Source organism: Rattus norvegicus, chromosome 17 (genome assembly GCF_036323735.1).
Source record: "Rattus norvegicus strain BN/NHsdMcwi chromosome 17, GRCr8, whole genome shotgun sequence".
Lineage (NCBI taxonomy): Eukaryota > Metazoa > Chordata > Mammalia > Rodentia > Muridae > Rattus > Rattus norvegicus.
The window spans coordinates 81132713-81152311 of record NC_086035.1 but is presented as its reverse complement, the minus strand read 5'-3'; the positions used below and the strand labels follow the sequence as shown (position 1 = coordinate 81152311).

At 40.5% G+C, this 19599-nt stretch overlaps 1 protein-coding gene across 8 annotated transcripts in view; it reads left to right on the top strand.

Annotated features, from left to right (window-relative positions):
- Rsu1 (Ras suppressor protein 1) overlaps nucleotides 1–19599 on the top strand; it is a 248280-nt gene that overhangs the window by 133816 nt on the left and 94865 nt on the right. The window contains exon 9 of one of the 8 annotated variants that reach the window (XM_039096065.2): nucleotides 1–19599. This exon is cut by the window's left edge and continues 11821 nt beyond it; it is cut by the window's right edge and continues 34178 nt beyond it. The exons of the other annotated variants lie outside the window; for them this stretch is intronic. The gene's annotated coding sequence lies outside the window, so the exon portion shown is untranslated. 8 annotated transcript variants of the gene reach the window in all.

Sequence of the window (19599 nt, the reverse complement as noted above, 5' to 3'; positions counted from 1 at the left end):
TCCCAGGGACAGCTCAGCTGAGAAGCTTGGCACCTGTTTAGTTGCGTGGGAAATAGGCCTAAGCTCCAACTGAAGGGCCAGACTTACAACAAATCACAGAACTGGAACATGCAAAGTGGCCGTCCATGTTCTTAATGTAGGCCAGAGAGCCTATGGCCAAAATAGCGGGCACGTGACCAAATGAGTGCTTCATGGTTGAATTTACAAACAACAACAACAACAACAGCACATGAATTATCATGTTCATCTTTCCTCTTTCCAAGTGTCAGCCTCTCTGGGAATGAATGGAGGGAGTAAGTTCCCCCAGGTAGCGTTATAATGAAAACACCCACCTAAAATATGCGTGCAGCATGGCTTCCCATTGGTGGAAGCTTCTGACAACTGCCAGTGATGAGCAGAAATGCTCTCTGGAGGAACGATTTCAAAATCCAGCACCTTCAGGATCTCTGCAGATCCAGTTCATGTGAAGTTACCCTGAGGAAATATTGAAAGCTTCCTGAAACTTTCCACGCAGGGAATAATGGAAGCCAAAATGTGCAAGATTCAGGGCCCGCAGTAAACAACAAATTTAGATCCTCCTGTGCTTCATGCCATTGAGATGCTGGATCCTGGGTATAGAGAACACGCGAAAAGTATATTTTTATAAAATCAAGCAGTGGCGAGACCATCACCATGACCAGATTTTTTAAATTAACTGGATAGAATCACAGAATCGAAAAGCATAGCAAAGGTATCACAGTTGCTTTGGTACTTTCTGTGACAAGAACAGTTCAGCAAGGACGAGGCTATGCTGACTCACAGTTTGAGTGGACAGTCGTAGAGAAGTCCTGACTGAGAAGTAAATCACCTGGTCACATTGCATTCACAGACAGCAACACAGAAAAGGATTCTGTCACCCACCTCATGTTGTCTTTTCCATTCATTCCCAAGCTCCATCCAGCCTTTGTTCAGAATGAGTTGCCCCACAGTTAAACCTTCTTGGAAACAACTTCCCATGGTTCCTATATTAAGTATTGGTTTACATGCACCTGGAGAGAGATTGGTCTGGAAGACCATGAGGAAGTTATACAACAGGAAGGAAAGAGGAAACTGGTATACAGCAGTTAAAACAAGGGAATGAAAGAATGCCAAGTGTTCAAACATTGAAATCCCAGAACACTATGGTGTTGAACGGAGTGTTATCAAGAACTATGAGGGGCCTGAGACCTTACTCTCATGCTAATAAGTGGATCTGCCTCAGTTTTAGGGTTACTCATTTAAGACATGGTACTTCTGAGGTCAGACATAGAGGATTTTGTTTTCTTGGGACCCAGCAAGCCACATGGGGTACATGATCAAGATGGGTCCTCTTGCTCCCCATATCTCAGGAAGGAGTGGGCCTCAGAGAATACTGGGCCCATACAGGTTCAAGGCAGATGGGGTTCTAATGCTAAAAGGTGGAGGTGAATAGGAAGTCCCATCATAACCCTCAGAGGGTGTGCACCACACACACACCAAGTGCCATAGCTAAATACATATTGAGACCTATCCTGTTGGAACTGTAGGTTCGAAGACAGAACAAAGGACATTAGAAGGAGACAATGAAGAAATAACTTGCCGTCTCTAATTGATCTTACTCAAAAAGGAAATCTGAGCTTCCTCCAGTGGAGTCTCACTGGGTACACTAGTCATACCCAAGAGTAGGCACAAAATGAACTCAGTATTTTTGTAGACATTTTTGTCACATATTGCCTTATTTATATATTTTTTAAATTGTCATTGGCATTTTGCTTCTGTATTATGTTTTACAATTTTGTATTGTTTGCTTGTGTGTGTGTGTGTGTGTGTGTGTGTGTGTGTGTTTTGTTTGTTTTCCCTCTCTTTCTCTGTTTAATACGGACTTCCTTGAGCTTTTCTGTTTGTTTTTCTAATTGTTTTCTAAACTGAGAAAGGGAAAGGGGGTGGGTGGGGAGGTGAGAAGGATTTGGAACGAGTTGAGTCAGAAGAAACCAGATCTATTGTACAAAAATTATCTTTTAATAAAAAATAAATAAGGGTTGGCGATTTAGCTCAGCGGTAGAGCGCTTGCCTAGTAAGTACAAGGCCCTAGGTTCGGTCCCCCGCTCCGAAAATAAAGAAAAAAATAAAGTAAATAAATAAAGTGGGCTCTAGAGAAATGTGTGCTTATCCTGGAGGCAGATATTGTCCTTAGCATTCTAGACAGTGAATGACTTTGACCTCTGGTCAAAGGAGCGACCATCATTATCTTTCACGTATCTTTTGAAAGTTACTCTAGAATCACAGTGGTCATGGCATCTACCTATAAAGCACACAGAAGTGTGTGTCCCTTGAAGACAGATTCCCCAGTAACAGAAGGCATTTGGTTAGGGCATAAAGACTTGAAGATTTTCAAGAATTTTAAACATTGGATCCTTCAGAGGATGTGCACCACACACACACCAAGTGCCATAGTTAAATACATATTGAGACCTATCCTGTTGGAACTGTAGGTTTGAAGACAGAATAAGGGACATTAGAAGGAGCCAGTGAAGAAACATCAAACATGGCAAACACATTCCACAATTTTGTTTTGGTGTTTGGTTTTTTTGTTTCATTGGGGTGTTTGTTTGTTTGTTTAATAGTGAATAATCGAAAATAAACATGACCTTTGAGAGGAACCAGAAGAGGAAACATGGCGTGCCTTATCATGTAGACACCAAAGCCTATTTTAATGCTGTGCTAATCAAGAAGTATGATAGTGCCATGTATAAAGTGGGCATAGATAAAAGGCCAGGAGCAAAGCCCATACGGGTGTCACATACATACGTGGCAGCTTCCTCTAGGAAAGAATCACAATCAAGGATGCCCGGGACAGGTTGGGCCCTCAAATGATGCAATTCCAAGATAGGACATATAGAATGGAAAGAAATCAGACCCAACATATGGAAGCCTTTTATGTATATCAATTATTGGAATATTTAAATCATGCACAAAAAGTTTAAAGGAAGGAAAATTGTAGAACTTTCAGAGAACCCAAACGAGAACATATTTATTTTGTCCCGTTGGCATTGCTAAGTGTCAAACTCAGTACCACCTTGTACGTGCTAGCAGGTGATCTACCACTGAGCTCCTCGATAGCCCCAGGAATAGCCTTTTTCTCACATATTGGAGAAATATTTCTTACCCAGTGTATAATAAACAAACAGAACGAAATAGGCAACAAAAATCTTTAAAGAAAACAATGACAAATTCAATAACATTAATATATATATAGTATATATATCTTCATCTAAGGATATCATTAGTAAATTAAAATTAGTTGCAAGTGGGAGAGTGGACCATTTAAAACACTAAAAGAGATTCAGTAAGTCCCCTTATTGCACAGTTTAATTTTCTCATAGTACAAGCAGCATGAGCCAACTGTGGTCTGAAAATATTAAATAGAAGATTCCAGAAAGAACTCATTAGTTTGAAATTGCATGCTGTTCTGAGTAGTGTGCTGAAATGTCACTCTGTCCCCCCAAGAATGTGAATCATCCCTTTGTCTGGCATATCCATGGTGTATATACCAAACACTTGTTAGCCACTTAGTACGATATTGGTTATGAGAGAGTTGATAGGCTCCATCAGTATTCGTGGTAAAGGAATCTTTGCATAATGGCCTAACATAGCCCACCTCTCTTCATCACAACAGTTAGGCATAGCATCATCTCTTGTTGTCACATAGAGGTGTGTACAGAATAATAAGAAATTCTAAATGACTTGGGGAAGAGAGTACATCCACATCACTTAAACACAGTACGCCGTGATAGCTTTTCCGCTATTTATTTTCAATCGCCATGCCTTATTTATAAATTAAACTGCCTTTGGTATGAATGTGTTTACACGAAAAAGTGTGATAGATAATTAAATAGATTGATGATAGGTAGACATATAGATAGATAGATAGATAGATAGATAGATAGATAGATAGATAGATAGATAATAGATATTATTCAGTGTTTTCATCCATCCACCAGGGGTCTTTAATGACTATAAATGAAAGAAAATTTAACACAATATATGCTCAGACTATTTTTTTAAAAAAATAACATAGTGGACTAATATTCAGAAAAAAAAATCAGCATTACTACTCACCAGGATGCAGTACAAGAAAACAACAATGGTAATTGTTTTATACCTGCTCAGCTCAGTGTTAAAGTTTGAATAATGCCATTTGTGAGCAGGGATATGGGGCTGCAAGAACTCCCATCGTCTCTTGTTTTCTTTTATGTCCTCGTCTTTAACAACCAGAAAGATGCATAAAGTCAGAGTTCTCCTAAATTACATTAAATACAAGTGGAAAGTAATTTAACAAAAATTAAATACTTTGAAAAATCACTTTTTCAAAGCCATATCTGGATGTGCATGAATATTCAGACAAAAGAATCTTATATTTCAATATAAGAGAATCACAATCAAAGGAAAATCTACAATATATGTTTTAAGTTTTTCATTTATTGTATGGTTTTTGTTTTGTTTTGTAGACAGGGTATCACTGTTTAGTCTGGCGTGGAATTCACTGTGTAGCCTATGATTACCTAAAATCCACACTTCTGCCTCAACATCTTAAGTGCTGGTATTGTATGTATGCACACACACACACACACACACACACACAGAGGCACACATGCACACACACTCATACTCATGAACACTCAGACAAGCACATGCTTACAGGCACATACATGCACACACATTCACATACACAGGCACCCACACAGATCCACACACATGTGCACACACATTTACATACACATGCATACACAGACACACATGCACTTACATAGACATACACACAGAGGCACATACACTCACACACGCATACGTATGCACACATACAGACGCACGTGCATACACACATGTGCACACACATGCACACAAACACACACATTCACTCACACTGGCTTTTTTGTTTGTCTCACCTTGGGATGAGAGTATCCAGAAAGAGTCCAAAGGTTTGCCTTCTAAAATAGTCCTTCTAAAACTTTTTAACTCCTGACCCCTGAAAAAGTTTTATGTGAACCTTTTTATCGAGGTATGGAAAGCAGGAATACAAGTCCAACACTTTTAATAATCATAGAGATTTATTTTTATAACGAGTATTTGCTATATCATTTTACTATTCACTGGAGACAAAAGCGAATACTGAAATGAACGCTTCTTCATTTTTACATAAAAATTGAATCTCGCTAGAATGTTTGACACCGAAGGCCACAGCATCCTCAACACTTTCCACAGTTCATCAATAATCCAGTTTAATAATTACCAGTGCTGAGAAACGACTTCACACAGATAACACCGAAGAAAATGACAAAACTACTTTGGGCTCATTTCAGAAATGGCCAAAATTCAACTGCGATCTCAAGCCAAGATTCTCTGAATTTTTTGTTATTGTTGTTTATGAAAAATCAAGCCAGAACTCAGACAGAAGTTTTAAAAGTCAAACGTTCTAACAACACAACCCAGGTGTGGCAGTGCGATCATCACCGAAGTTCGAAAATAGGAAAATGCCAACTCTTGGTTTTTCCGTAAGTTAAATCAGTCACTCTCCTTATGAAATGTGAAAACTTCCCAAGTACAGTAAAGACACTGCAGTGCGTAGCAGATAGTGGATTTAAACCAGAGCCACGTTGCCTCAGGCAGCATTCCTTGGGGTGTAGGGAACAATAGTCACAGTGTGGAGTGTGTGTTTGAAACCAGGGCTGCAGTTAATTGTTTTGTGAATAACCCCTCCCCCCCACACACACATTCAGTTGTCCTTTATGGACCCCGTGACTCATAATTTAGGAAGCTGAGCTCTAATATGTATCTGCCTTAGCATCTTAGTATCTATGGCAAATTTTCATATAAAACAAGGTGCCAGCTTTGTCTGTACAGCAGATACCCGAGATCATCTCCTTCTACCCAAGGAGAGGTTATTATTTTCCCCTCAGTATTGGAGATTTCAGACTGCCTAGTTGGCTGTGTTGCTCTGGGGCCTGTAGTGGGGTAGCACATGGTGGCACATGAGACAGTTAAACAGTTCATCTCCTGGAGCCAAAAAAAAAATGGGGAATTAGAAGGGACAAGGGGCCCCTCTCCTGTGTGGAGGCCGTGTCACAACTTTCTCCCAGAGGCTCTTGCAGGTGCCACCGTCTCCCTGCACCACCATGGGCTGGGAAATAAGACATCGTAGGCGTTTGAAGGACACTTAGCACAGAATCGAGACATACAGCGACTAGGTAAAGGAACAAACTATTAAAACTCCTCCAGTTTAAGAAGAAGAGAAACTGTGCCACAAAATCCAGTTATCTTCTAAAAGAATCCCTAAGCGGTCAGTTGCCCCTTGCCATGAACTAATGGGAAAGGATCTGATGTCGTGGATACAGAGCCCTCTAGAAGGGTGATGTCTGAGGCAGTTACAGAATACTCGGTTCATGTAAGAACACAAAAAAATCTAGAATAAAATCTAAGCAAAAAAAATGGTGCTTTGTATTGGATCCGATGAAGTTGTTATGGTAGTATTCTTTATAAACGAGGATAAACGCTGAAAATCAAACTCAGGTATCATCTACCACTGGTAATGACTTTGACCTCTTAGCTTCCAAATAACCTCCCATATCTGGAGATGGCTGCTGCTACCTGACAGCCTGCTTGTCCAAAACTTGAATATAATGCTTGAATAAAAGTAGGCATTCAAATAACATTCCCTAATGAACCAGAAGAGCCGTGGCAGTTACCATTTTGGGAGGAAGTCTCCCAGCTTTGGCTTTGAACCCTTGTCACATCTGAGGAGCCTAGGTGTGAATCAATATGTCTGCCTGGAAGTCACATGACCTCTCAGAGAGATTGATGTGGTGATTGTGGGGCTCTGTGTTCTCCATCAGCTAAGTATCTGTGCCTGCCATTCATATTTTGTCTTCAGCTTGTTATGCTGACAGAAAATATGTCTCTGTGGAACAAAGGGCCAGCTTGGTGTGTTTGCTTAGTTTCGGCATTTAAAGAGAACGCTTTCATTTTGTTCCTGGGAACTGTATGGTTCTTCCCATCTTAGGACACTGTAGAGCGTCTCGGTCAGCTGTTAAGCTCTCTGCTTGTTTTTGTTTCTACTTGTTGCTAATCTTGTTGATAAAAAATAAGGATTTTTTTTAAAAAAGTAAATAGGATATTTCAAACCTGTTTTCTTTAAAATTAAATAATATTCGGACTTGTTAAACCCTTGTTTGGATTTTGGGGGGGGTGTGGGTATAGCTGTGTGCACACATGTGCACGAGAAAGCTTATGTGTGTTGACATGTATGGAATGTCAGAAGTTCATAGTGATCGTCTTTCTCTTTGGATCTTCATCTGACTTTTTGGAAACAGGTTCCTTCTCAGACCTTGTGGATATGGGGGGGGGGGTCAAACAAACTCATGTCCTTGTGCTTGTACAGCAAGCATTTTAGCAACTGAGTTGTCTTGCCAGCCCCAAACCACTTTTTCTAAACTATAAATCATGCCTATGGCGGTACTCATCGAAGCATGCTTAATTCTTTGAGAAAAGCGAGTCACATTTGACCCCATTACTCCAAACATCTTTTTTTATTATTATTGGATACTTTATGTATTTACATTTCAAATGTTATCTCCTTTCCTGGTTTACCTTCCGGAACTCCCCTATCCCACCCCCCTTCCTGCTGCTTCTATGAGGGTGCTCCTGCTCCCACCCACTCCCTCCCACCTCACTGCCCTGGCATTCCCCTATGCTGGGGCATCAAGTCTTCAAAGGACCAAAGGCTTCTTCTCCCATTGATGTCTGACAAGGCCATTCTCTACTACATACGCAGCTGGAGCTATGGGTCCCTCCATGTGTACTCAGTGAGTGTATACCACGTGTGTTCTTTTGTTGCTGGGTTACCTCACTTAGGATGATATTTTCCAGTTCAATCCATTTGCCTAAGAATGTCATGAAGTCATTTTTAATAGCTGAGTAGTACTTCATTGTGTAACTGTACCACATTTTCTGTATCCATTCCTCTATTGAAGGGCATCTGGGTTCTTTCTTGCTATTATAAATAAGGCTGCTATGAACATAGTGGAACATGTGTCTTTGTTGTATGTTGGAGCATCTTTTGGGTATATGCCCAGGAGTGGTATAGCTGGGTCCTCAGGTAGTGCTATGTCCAATTTTCTGAGGAACTTCCAGACTGGTTTCCAGAATGGTTGTACCAGTCTGCAATCCCACCAACAATGGAGGAGTGTTCCTCTTTCTCCGCATCCTTGCCAGCATCTGCTGTCACCTGAGTTTTTGATGTTAGCCATTCTGACTGGTGTGAGGTGGAATCTCAGAGTTGTTTTGATTTGCATTTCCCTGATGAATAAGGATGTTGAAAATTTGTTTAGGTGATTCTCGGTCATTCAATATTCCTCAGTTAAGAATTCTTTGTTTAGCTCTGTACCCTATTTTTAATAGGGTTATTTGGTTCTCTGGAGTCTAACTTCTTGAGTTTTTCTATATATCGGATATTAGCCCTGTATTGGATGTAGGATTGGTAAAGGCTTTCCCCAATCTGTTGGCTGTCCTATTGACAGTGTCCTTTGCCTTACAGAAGCTTTGCAATTTTGGGAGGTCCCATTTGCCGATTGTTGATCTTAGAGCATAAGCCGTGACACACAAATTCATGAGGCATTCCATATTTTTGCACACCTAACATCACAGGCTCACAGGCCCACAGAAGGGACAAGCTCCAGTCAGAGACAGTAAGACCACCTAACATCAGAGATAGCCAGATGGCGAGAGACAAGCACAAGAACCTAAGCAACAGAAACCAAGAATACTTGGCATCAACAGAATCCAGTTCTTCTACCACAGCAAATACTGGAAAAGCCAACTTTGGATTCAAAAATCACATCTCATGAAGATGAGAGAGTTCATTGAGGAGGACATAAATAACTGCATTGAAGAAATAAAGGCAAACACATGCAAACAGGTAGAAGCCCTTAAAGAGGACACACAGAAATCCCTTAAAGAATCACAGGAAAACACAACCCAAAAAGTAAAGGAATTGAACAAAACCATCCAGGATGTAAAAGTAGAAATAGAAACAATAAAGAAATCACAAAGGTAGACAACCCTGGAGACAGAAAACCTAGGAAAGAGATCAGTAGTCATAGATGCAAGCATCACCAACAGAATACAAGAGATAGAAGAGAGAATCTCAGGGGCAGAAGATACCATAGAAAACATTGACACAATCATCAAAGATAATGTAAAACACAAAAAGCTCCTAACCCAAAACATCCAGAGAATCCAGGACACAATGAGATTAAACCTAAGGATAATGGGTATAGAAGAAAGCAAAGAATCCCAAATTAAAGGGCCAGTAAATATCTTCAACACAATTATAGAAGAAAACTTCCCTAACCTAAAGAAAGAGATGTGCTTGAGGATACAAGAAGACTGCAGAAGTCCAAATAGATTGGACCAGAAAAGAAATTCCTCCAAACTTCTGACTGGGTGGGCACTTGTGTTTTTATGGCTGCTCAGGGATGCATCACGAACAGGAGTTTGGGGCTAGAAGTTACCTGTTTAAATACTGGTTTTATACAGTTTTCCTATGCAAACACCTTGAGAGAAAATAAAATTATTCAGCCCCTGTGTACCTTTATTTTGTACATGAGTTAATCCTCTTATCAAACAAGCCAATAGCAGCTTAATCTCATTTGTAATAACAACATTCAGAAACAACAGAATGTGCCACAGTGCAGTGTGGGGAAACAAGACAAAGGGATGAATAAGGGAAGGGCCAGGCAACCTGCTAGAGCTGCGCTGTTACCCACTGCTTAATGGCTTTGACAATTTCCATGACATAAATGTAAATGGCTGATTGCATACCTGTTCCTAAATGCAGATTTGTATAGGAAAGACGAGCTTTGAAGACTACTCCTCTGATGGTAACAATTGTTTCCTGAAAGATTAGGAGATTTTGTCCTTATGATTCCAACATTTTATGTTTTTCTCTGACTTGAGGAACCTAATAATTTTCATTTTTTTATCTACCTCATCTAATAACATTTTACTTTTAATTAATAATTTATCACCTGACAATTATGTGTCCAACCAAACTTTCAGGATTAGAAAAATATTAGGAAAAAATGAACCTCTTGGGTAGTAAATGCCATATGTTCTGATAGCCATGGAATGTAAGTTTTCAGGCAGATAAAAACCACGGTCACCCCGACTTTATAGGTCAGAGGCCAAAAGTTTTCATTCTTTGCCTTCACGAGTGCAGCTGCTAAGAGAAAGAACCCAGCTTTAAACCAGAACCTCAGCCTCAAATTCCAAATAAGTACTTTTCTTCTCTTTAGTTTTTGAATGTGGTTGTTTGCTACCAGTAACGTTACCTTAGTTTGGCTCTTGTCTTCTGTCCTCATTGTAGAAGTGGCTGCACAGTTCATTGCACAGAGCACATGCAGCTGTGACTACAAAATGCATCTCTCCGGTTAGTGAGGACCAGGGCACACTCGGTTTGTGTCAGTGACTCTAAGTATAAATTCACGCTAGTTGATTCTAGTTTTAACCAGAATGTCATTTCAAAATATTGGGAGTAAGCAAAATGAGTAGAACGTGAAAAAGTGATTGTGTCCCAATATCATACTCACTCTCCCAGTACAGACCTGTGAAGCCACACGGGATGGAGTGAGGAAAGGAAATGATTCAGGCAGAACCCTCACTGCTGCTCTAAGGAATCCCACTGACCTCAAAGAGGAGGCATCCACGAGCTCTGGCACCACATGGGGTGTTAGGGAACTTCTGTTTGGACCGCCGTCTTGCCCGCCTGAAACAATTCTTAGAGTGTCAGAACATATATTCTAGGTTTGAGAAGTTGTTTGCAATGGGTAAAGTGTTCACCTTGCAAGCATAAGGACCAGAGTTCAGACCCCCAGCACCCACATAAAAAGTCACCTGTGGTGGTGTGTACCTGTAACCCCAGTACTGTATTGGGGGAGAGAGACAAAAACAAGTGACCTTGGGGCCTGCAAACCATCCTGTCTCCATTTCGTGAGCTCAAGATCAGTGAGAAACCCTACACTAAACAATAACAATAAGAAGAAACCTAAGGTTGTCTTGTAGTCTTCTCAGCTCCATAGGCACATATGCAGGCTGCTACAGTCACATCCTTATGTGTGAGAGAGAGAGAGGGAGGGGAAAGAGAGAGAAGAGAAAATGTGTATTCCTATTGTCAGTACACAGACAATGCAATCCTGTCTGACAATTGTCTTCATGCACTTCTGAAGTCATATATAGTTAACTTTAAGTCATAACAAAAAATTATGTAATGAAATAAGAAAATCGTCCTCAATTTGTGGTCAAAGGGCCCTTGATGCCTGACAATTTTACTCACGTGAATTTGGGAACGTGGTTAGCATCTGTGGCATCGTTGGAGACGATGGATCAATGAACACTTGAGAAAAAAAGTCCTTGATTATTTCTGTCCCTGCCACACACCGATCCTCATCTGTCTTGAGTGGGCATGAGAGGGAAATCCTGCTACTACAGCAGGGCGCGCACAATGGTTTTTATTTTTGTGGTGTACTCACAGGACGCGCATGGTGTATTGTTTTGTGAGCAGAATCACATGTAGGAGGGTGTGAGCTATTTGTAATCCGGCTCTCCCGATTGTACATCTTCAGCAGATCCCCGAGGACTTCTCTGTATCTTAAACAGATAGAACTAGAAGCCTGTCGGAGCCAAACGCTTGTTGGTGAAAGCCAGGTGGTGTGGATTGCAGTCTTTTAACTTCGAGGATAACTTCTGCCCTTCTTCGTTTGCCCCTCTGAGCATCCTACTGGAACCTGCGCACGGGTCGTTGTTGTTAGTCTTTCCGAATATAGGGTTTATCTCTCGGTTCCTACTTTCCTCCTGGATATTTTTAGCTCTTCCTGCTGTCCTTTAGATAAAGGCTTGTAGAAAAACTAATTAAGATAATATTCGTAGTTTTACATATAATGCTTTATTATAAACGTGCCAAATGGGTGAGTTGATGGATTTTCTTTTTTTTTAGAAGTGTTATTTGCATGCAAATAACTCATGGGACACAAATACGTGGGTATGGATGTGTGTCTCTCACTGTGTGTGTGTGTGTGTGTGTGTGTGTGTGTGTGTGTGTGTGCCCTGCTGTACATGTGGAAGTCAAGGGACAAGTAGGAAAAGCCAGTTTTCTGCCTCCACAGGAATCCCAGGGATTGAACTCTGGTTGTCAGGTTTAATGGCCATTGCCTTTTCCTGCTGAGCTTTCTTGCCACCCATACCTCCCAGAGTTTTATCTGGTCTTTAACCACTTCCAACACCTCAGGAAGCTTTTCTGTGGTTGACAGTGGCTTCTGTTTCTAGACAGGGCTTAGCTGTCATGCCTTGGGGCAGGTGAATCCATTTCACCTACCGCTTTAGAACACACTGAGCTAGCTCCCTCTGACAAATGACATACTTCTTGACTGGGACACAGTGTGATTTCTTTTCCCATACGTGTTCCTGGTTGTTTCTTTGTTTCAGTTTCTCTGTGTTGCTTTGTTTGTTTCTTTCGGATTTTATTTATAAAGTCTTCAGTGCTGTTATAAATCTGTTACATTACCTGACCCCTGTCATTACCCAGAATTGATATAGTTTTTATGTACAAAAATACTTTCCTCATCCAGGATGCAGCAAAACATGGTTGAAGTGTGAATGAATATCAATGCTAGGAAGTTCATCTAAACCACATATCTATCATTTCTTTGATATTTGTTGCCTAGTTTTCCCCATTGTTTTTCGAATCTTGGCAAGCACCTGACTCTTAGAACAAAGCTATCTATGTTTTTATTCCCAAAGCCATCTGTAGCTATAAACAGTATTCATAATAAAGGTTTTGAAGTTGTATTCAGACATGTCAGCCATTGCTTTACTTCTGACGTTCGAGTCTATACCTAAGCAGCCTCTGGTGCAGTGTTGGCTCTACGTATAGGAAGCTCCACCAGTCAGCGGCAGCCATAGGAAGCTCTACTGTCAGCTGCAGTCATAGGAAGCTCTACCAGTTGGCTTTACCCTTAGGAAGCTCTACTAGTCTACTCTACTTGTAGGATGCTCTACCAGTCGGCTCTCCACGCAGGAAGCTCTGCCAGTCAGTTCTACCTGTAGGAAGAGTTGCAGAAGGTGTGTGAACTGCTGGAAGCTCTACCTTTGCCCTGTGTATTGACTCCTCCTCGATTTTGCTTTATGAGCACTACAGCAAACTGTCACCATTTGGTGTAAATTGAGGCTTTTAATAACGATGTCTGTTCTACAACATTTGTCAGCTTTGAATATTCTGTCAGTAGAAAATAAAAATAGCAGTGAGCCCAGCAGCAATGACACCGAGGATTTATCTGCTTTTGCAAAAGGAAGGTAAAAAAATATCATCTTGAGGGGTACACGTGTGGCAGATTTCCTTCAAGTGGTATAAATCTGAATTGACTTTTCCTCAAATATAGTTTCTATGAAACGTTGCCAAAAATCAATGAATGGGTACAGTTCCGTCATTAAACACAGAGTTCGTTTAGCCTGAAAGAAGAAATGAGAAAAGTTGCCTCAAATCAGTGCGTCAAGCATCCATACTTTGCTTGACAACCTTCTGAAAGACAAGTTATATAAATACATAAAACGAAGCATGATAGCTCAGTAGTAAAAATGTGGGTGCATCAAGCGTTTAAATTTTTAACGCATTTCAAAGTAAAAATTCATGCACACAAGGCCATCCTGATATGTGACAATGAAAAATTAATTTATCTAATAAAGACAACTCAAGTAAATCAAATCAAGCAAATTCCAGCCTACATATTTGTTTGTAAATTGTGTATGTCAGCTCTAAATATTAAAACCCGAGTGAAATATATATTATGAAAAATTCACTGCTTCCTCCTTTTGAGATAAAACATTTAAAAAATAAAAGTTTTTTCCAGGAGTGTTTATTGCTGCTGACTCGTGCTGTGTTCGTGTACACCCTGCTCTTACCAGTATGCTTCTTGAATTTTTTTCAATCTCCTTGAAGGACTCTTTTCTCAGGAGATAACTTCGTTTTATTTTTTCCTTTATTAGGACCAATGAGGATGTGTAGCAGGCCTACTAGGTGCCAGACTTGATAAATGTTGACAGTACCTCAAAGCTGTTTTGAGCAGCAACGAAAATCTCAAAGGTATCCTTAGCTGTGTAACCGACGTCTTAACTTCCGTCCTCACTGATTAGTAAAATCCCGTGATCATGCCAGCCTATTGACAGGTCTACAGATACAATTAAAAAATAATCACAGTGTCTCCATCTTAGGGAATGCTTGTACACGCATGTTTTAATTTCATTTGGTGTCATAACTATCCCATTCTCCAAGACTATGCTTGAGGCAACGGGTGAATTCATTATTGTCGGAATTAATGAGATAATTTCATGTATGTAATTGTACGAGGTTCTCTACAGTGGTCTTTCTTGCTGATGGGAAGGGCCTTCCTTTGCACAGTGTGGAATTCGAAGAGAGTTTCAAATGACAGCATGCATTTTGTTTTGCTCTTCTAAACAAGAAACCCTGATCTGATGCTGTCGCCTACTTTTGACAGCGATGAACTGAAAATTTACTTTGCTACTCTATATTAATAGTTAAAAGAAGAAAAGCAAATCCGAATTTCCTTCTATGTTAGGAAATCTTACTCCAGGCAAGGTTACAAGAGTTATTTCTAATAAAATTTGGATATTAATGATTTCTGAAGACAGCTGGGCACTTTCTATCTGCAGAGACACTTCACATGGACTTTCATGAGCATCCTCTTTCGCCTGGAAAAATCCCTTGCCTCTTAGAACAAAGAGAGAAGATAGGACTCTACTCTGACATGCTGCTCCCATCTTGGCTTGCAGAATCATGGCAACCAGGCAGCTGAATTCATTTTCTCTCTTTGCTATGTCATCATCTAGGCGAGTGAAGATTGTTTGCTGATAACGTGTCTTTTGTAGCTCTGACTTTAGTGGCTCTCAGGATTTACAGAACTATGTCTTTCCAGGCACAAGAACTTCGTTTTAAAATACTGATAAGATTCTCCCGTTTGAAAGTGCTTTTTCATTTTTAATTTTGTTAATTGATTTGGATAAGGAAGTTATCCAAGTTGTTTGCGCACTGAAGAAATAAGATGCATATCTCAGAAGGAGAGTACTTTAATAACAAAGTCTCTACTCCAGCTGAACGTGTCTTTGAGATTCACTAGGGCCACTTCTAATCTCCATTTTCTTAGAATGCTTGCTTGCAATAAAAGGGGGTGAAAAACCTTTTTTTAGGTTTTAATCTGCATTGATGTTCCAGAAAATAAATTAAAAATAATGAGGTTGTTTAAATCTGTGTTCATGAAAATCCCATTTTTTTGAAAGGAAGATTTAAATGAATTTCCCTTACCTGTCTAAACATCTCAGAATCAAATCATTTTCTAAAATATCTATTAGGAAGAGGAAAATGAATCCTGTATATGACAAGAGTCTCATTGTGAATGAATGAAAAATGTCATAACTATAGACGAATTAACATTCTTCAGCTACCTGCTCTTAATAGATTAAGCAATGCTAGGAGTTTAAAAAAAAAAAAACAAAAACAAAAACAGTCTTGGTTTTCAGCCCTAACGTATGACTTTACAGAAACTTTTTGTCCCAAGCCTCCTGACTGTATTCCAGGTACATTTCATTCTTTGGAAGGCAATGATTGGAAGTAAAAGAATGAACAACTAAATTTGCCATTGAATTTCAGAAAAATGAATTTTTGCTGTTGTGTCAGCCATCTGTTTACCTCCCTCTTTGCTTCCTCAGACAAGCCATGTGCTCAGTGAAGGGGAGGTTTCACATGCTTACCACTGTGTCTACAGTGTGCAGGCCTGCAGCTACATTTGACTTGTCTCAGGCAGTTCAAAAGGGCAAGGCAGAGTCAGCCAAGTAGTCTCTGATAAGGTGGCTTATTTGCTCTTCATTGATCTAAGCAATTTTACTGCCTCAGTTTCCCTAAAATGGAGTCTTTGAAAACGTAAAGATAGAAGGGATTGAGAGCAACTCCACATTGAAGTAGCAGGTACCTCCCTGGCCTCCCTATTCCTTGCCCAAGTGTGAGCTCCTGGTTCAGTGTGCTCGTTTCTGTTGCTCTCTTAAGCTAGAACACGTGTACAGTACAAAGTCACCCGTGAGCCGTGCAGCTCTGTATCTTTCATATACTCACAGGATTAGCATCCGTCACATTGAATTTTACAGCATTTGTTATTCACCCCAAAAAGAGACCCCCAAAACCCTCCTGCATCACCACCAACCTTCCTTCCCCCAGCCATGACCACCACTAAGCCTTCGTCTGTTTGTCATTTTCCTGTTCCAAACGTTTCCCACAATCGGAACTATTCCAAACACGGCCCCTGTGGCTGCCTGCTTTCTCTAAGTCTGATATTTGGAGTCCATGTTGCTTAGCATGGATTAGCATTTGATTCTTTTAATGACCTCATGTGATCACAGCGCACTTTGTTTATCTACTTATAATTGGTGGGTGTTTGGTTGCCCCTACTTCATATCTGTAGCAGAGAGCAATGTTAAACTTGTCTACAGACGTTTGTGCAGACATGTGCTTTCACTTATCCTGGGTGTGTCCCTAAAGGTAGAATGCTGGCTTCGGTGTATAGGGGTATGTGTATGCATGTATGTGTGTACGTGTGTCCGTGTGTCCATGTGTGTGTATGTGTGTGTGTGTGTGTGTGTGTGCACCTGCTCACTCATTCACTCATATGGATGTACACCACATGTGGGTGTGTGTTCATGTGTGTTTACGTGTGGAGGCCAGAGGTTGACTTCTGGTGTCTTCCTCTGTGGTTCTTCACTTCAGATTTGAGGCAGGGTCTCTTTGAACCTGGAACTCAGTGCTGTGGAGGTTGGCACAGGAGCCCCCAGGTATTCTGTGTCTGCTTCTGGCGTGCTGAAAATCTAGAAAATCTTAGCTTTTTAAGTGGATGCTGAGAGTCCGAAGTCAGGCCTTCATGCTCTCGCTGCAAGCACTGTATCAGCTGAATCATTTTTCCTACCCCCATTAACTGATGTTTTGATTAATGATCTTTGCGGTACTGTAACAACATTGTGATTTTGATTTACATTTCCCTATTAGTACTGATGCTAAGCATCTTTTTGTTTTGAATACTGTATATAGTATCTTACACGCAACTGCTCACTAGTTTAGCACCTTTGGAGACAAAACCAAAGATAAATAGTAGATAGATAGATAGATAGATAGATAGATAGATAGATAGATAGATAGATAGATAGATGGATGGATGGATGGATAGATAGATAGATAGATAGATAGATAGATAGACAGATAGGCAGACAGGCAGACAGACAGGTAGATAGACAGACAGACAGAGAGAAGATGGAAAGGTAGATAAATGATAGATATGTAGATAGATAGATAGATAGATAGATAGATAGATAGACAGACAGACAGACAGACAGACAGACAGACAGATAGGCAGACAGGCAGACAGACAGGTAGATAGACAGACAGAGAGAAGATGGGTGGATGGAAAGGTAGATAAATGATAGATATGTAGATAGATAGATAGATAGATAGATAGATAGATAGATAGACAGACAGACAGATAGGCAGACAGGCAGACAGACAGGTAGATAGACAGACAGAGAGAAGATGGGTGGATGGAAAGGTAGATAAATGATAGATATGTAGATAGATAGATAGATAGATAGGCAGACAGACAGGTAGATAGACAGAGAGAAGATGGGTGGATGGAAAGGTAGGTAAATGATAGATAGATAGATAGATAGATAGATAGATAGATAGATAGATAGATAGATAGATAAGCAGGCAAGCAGACCGACAGACAGACAGTGTTTTGAAATATATAGTATCTCACACACAAATTCTACAAATTCTTACCTTTGGAGACGAATACTCAGAAGGACCAAGCATGTCTGTCATAACCCCGTGAAGCTGGAAAAGGCTTGAGCCACACCCCTGTGCCACGCAGAGTGACGGAGGAAAAGAACCACAAACTGAGTGAACCCAGTGCCGTCTGTGGGGAGCGCCGATGGCCTTGCAGGAGGGACGGGAAGAACCTAAATGTGTAAGGGAAGAGAAGAAGGTTGATACAGTGGGTGCCGCAGCTGAACCCAGAAGAAGTAGACTTACGGGGGCCTTTTCTGGACAGGCGGCTTTCTGCCACAGACCAGCACAGCACTCCTGACCTGGTGTCTTTCAAGTTTCTTTACCTCCCAGCCAGGGAGTGTGCTTTCTCTCACATACGGTTGGGCACCATATGACAAGCCCCCAGGATAAGGGCTGTTCTCCTCTCTAGACTGCTTAGCCGCTCTTGGTTTAATTTTGAACGCATGTGAGTATCTCCCTTCCCTTCCCTTCCCCCACTCTTTCTTTCCTTCCTTTTTTTTTTTTTTCAGTTTTAAATCTGGGTGGAAAATCCTGTTAGACAGAAAAAAATTAATTTACTGTCTTCCACTTATAAAATATAAAGTGGCCTCCCTAGTTCGTCACATATGTGAAAAATAATCTCTTTTTGAAAGGACTCAAAAAGCACGTCGTTGATACTTGCCTACATCGAGATGTTTCGATGATCAAGGCTTTAAAAATTCATTTTTAGTCTTTCTTTTTCTAGTATCTTTTATGAGAGCCTTACAGGAAAACACTGCCTTCCATGAAGCATGGAAATAGAATCATCTTTCATATTAAATCTCATACGCAGCCCTGCTGCCTCACAAGGACTCTGCAGGACTGCCTCTCAGAGACGGTTAGTGGAAGTGACTTGTAACAACTTCAAGTAGCTCAAAGCTTCCTTTACACTTACTGAATTTGCAACTCCGACTTGACGGTTTGTAAAGCGTGTAACATGACTCTTCCCCATCAGACGTGGCACTTGGTGGCTTAAGGAAACAGACTCGTGTGAGTAGTTTGCAATTCCACTTTCTTCCTACCTTAGATAACTGAAGAAGAGCTAGGAAATCAAAACTGTTAAATATTGTCTTGAACTTTATTTTTCGTAGTCAAAACTGCATTGGGAATACAAGGTGATTTTGTGAGGGGGGAAAAAGTCAGTTCTCACCATATGTCCTGAAAGTCCTCAGAGTCCAGGTGTTTCTTCTGGTATTTTCCTAAGTGTAGTTTGATGTACCATAGCTCACCATGTCTCCTTCTAGAGATCCCTGCACTAATGGCATCGAGGAAGCTTTCATCCTTGGCTGCTTGCTGTATCTCCATACTGGTCACCTTGGACATCCCTTTCCTTTCTTTCTTTCTTTCTTCCTTTCTTTCTTTCTTTCTTTCTTTCTTTCTTTCTTTCTTTCTTTCTGACGCTCCAATCGCACACACAATTAAAACACTACACATGGCCATTTATTTATGTGCAGAATTTAGACATCCACAGAGTCTGCTTTAGGCCCTAGATAATACCTCCTCATAACTGTATGACCTTGAGAAAGTCTTCGGACTTTTACAAATCAGTTCCTACTTTATAATATGTGACATCTATGAGCACTTCCACACTCTTGGACTGCTATGATGTGTTGTTAGTCCTAATAAAATGAACTTGG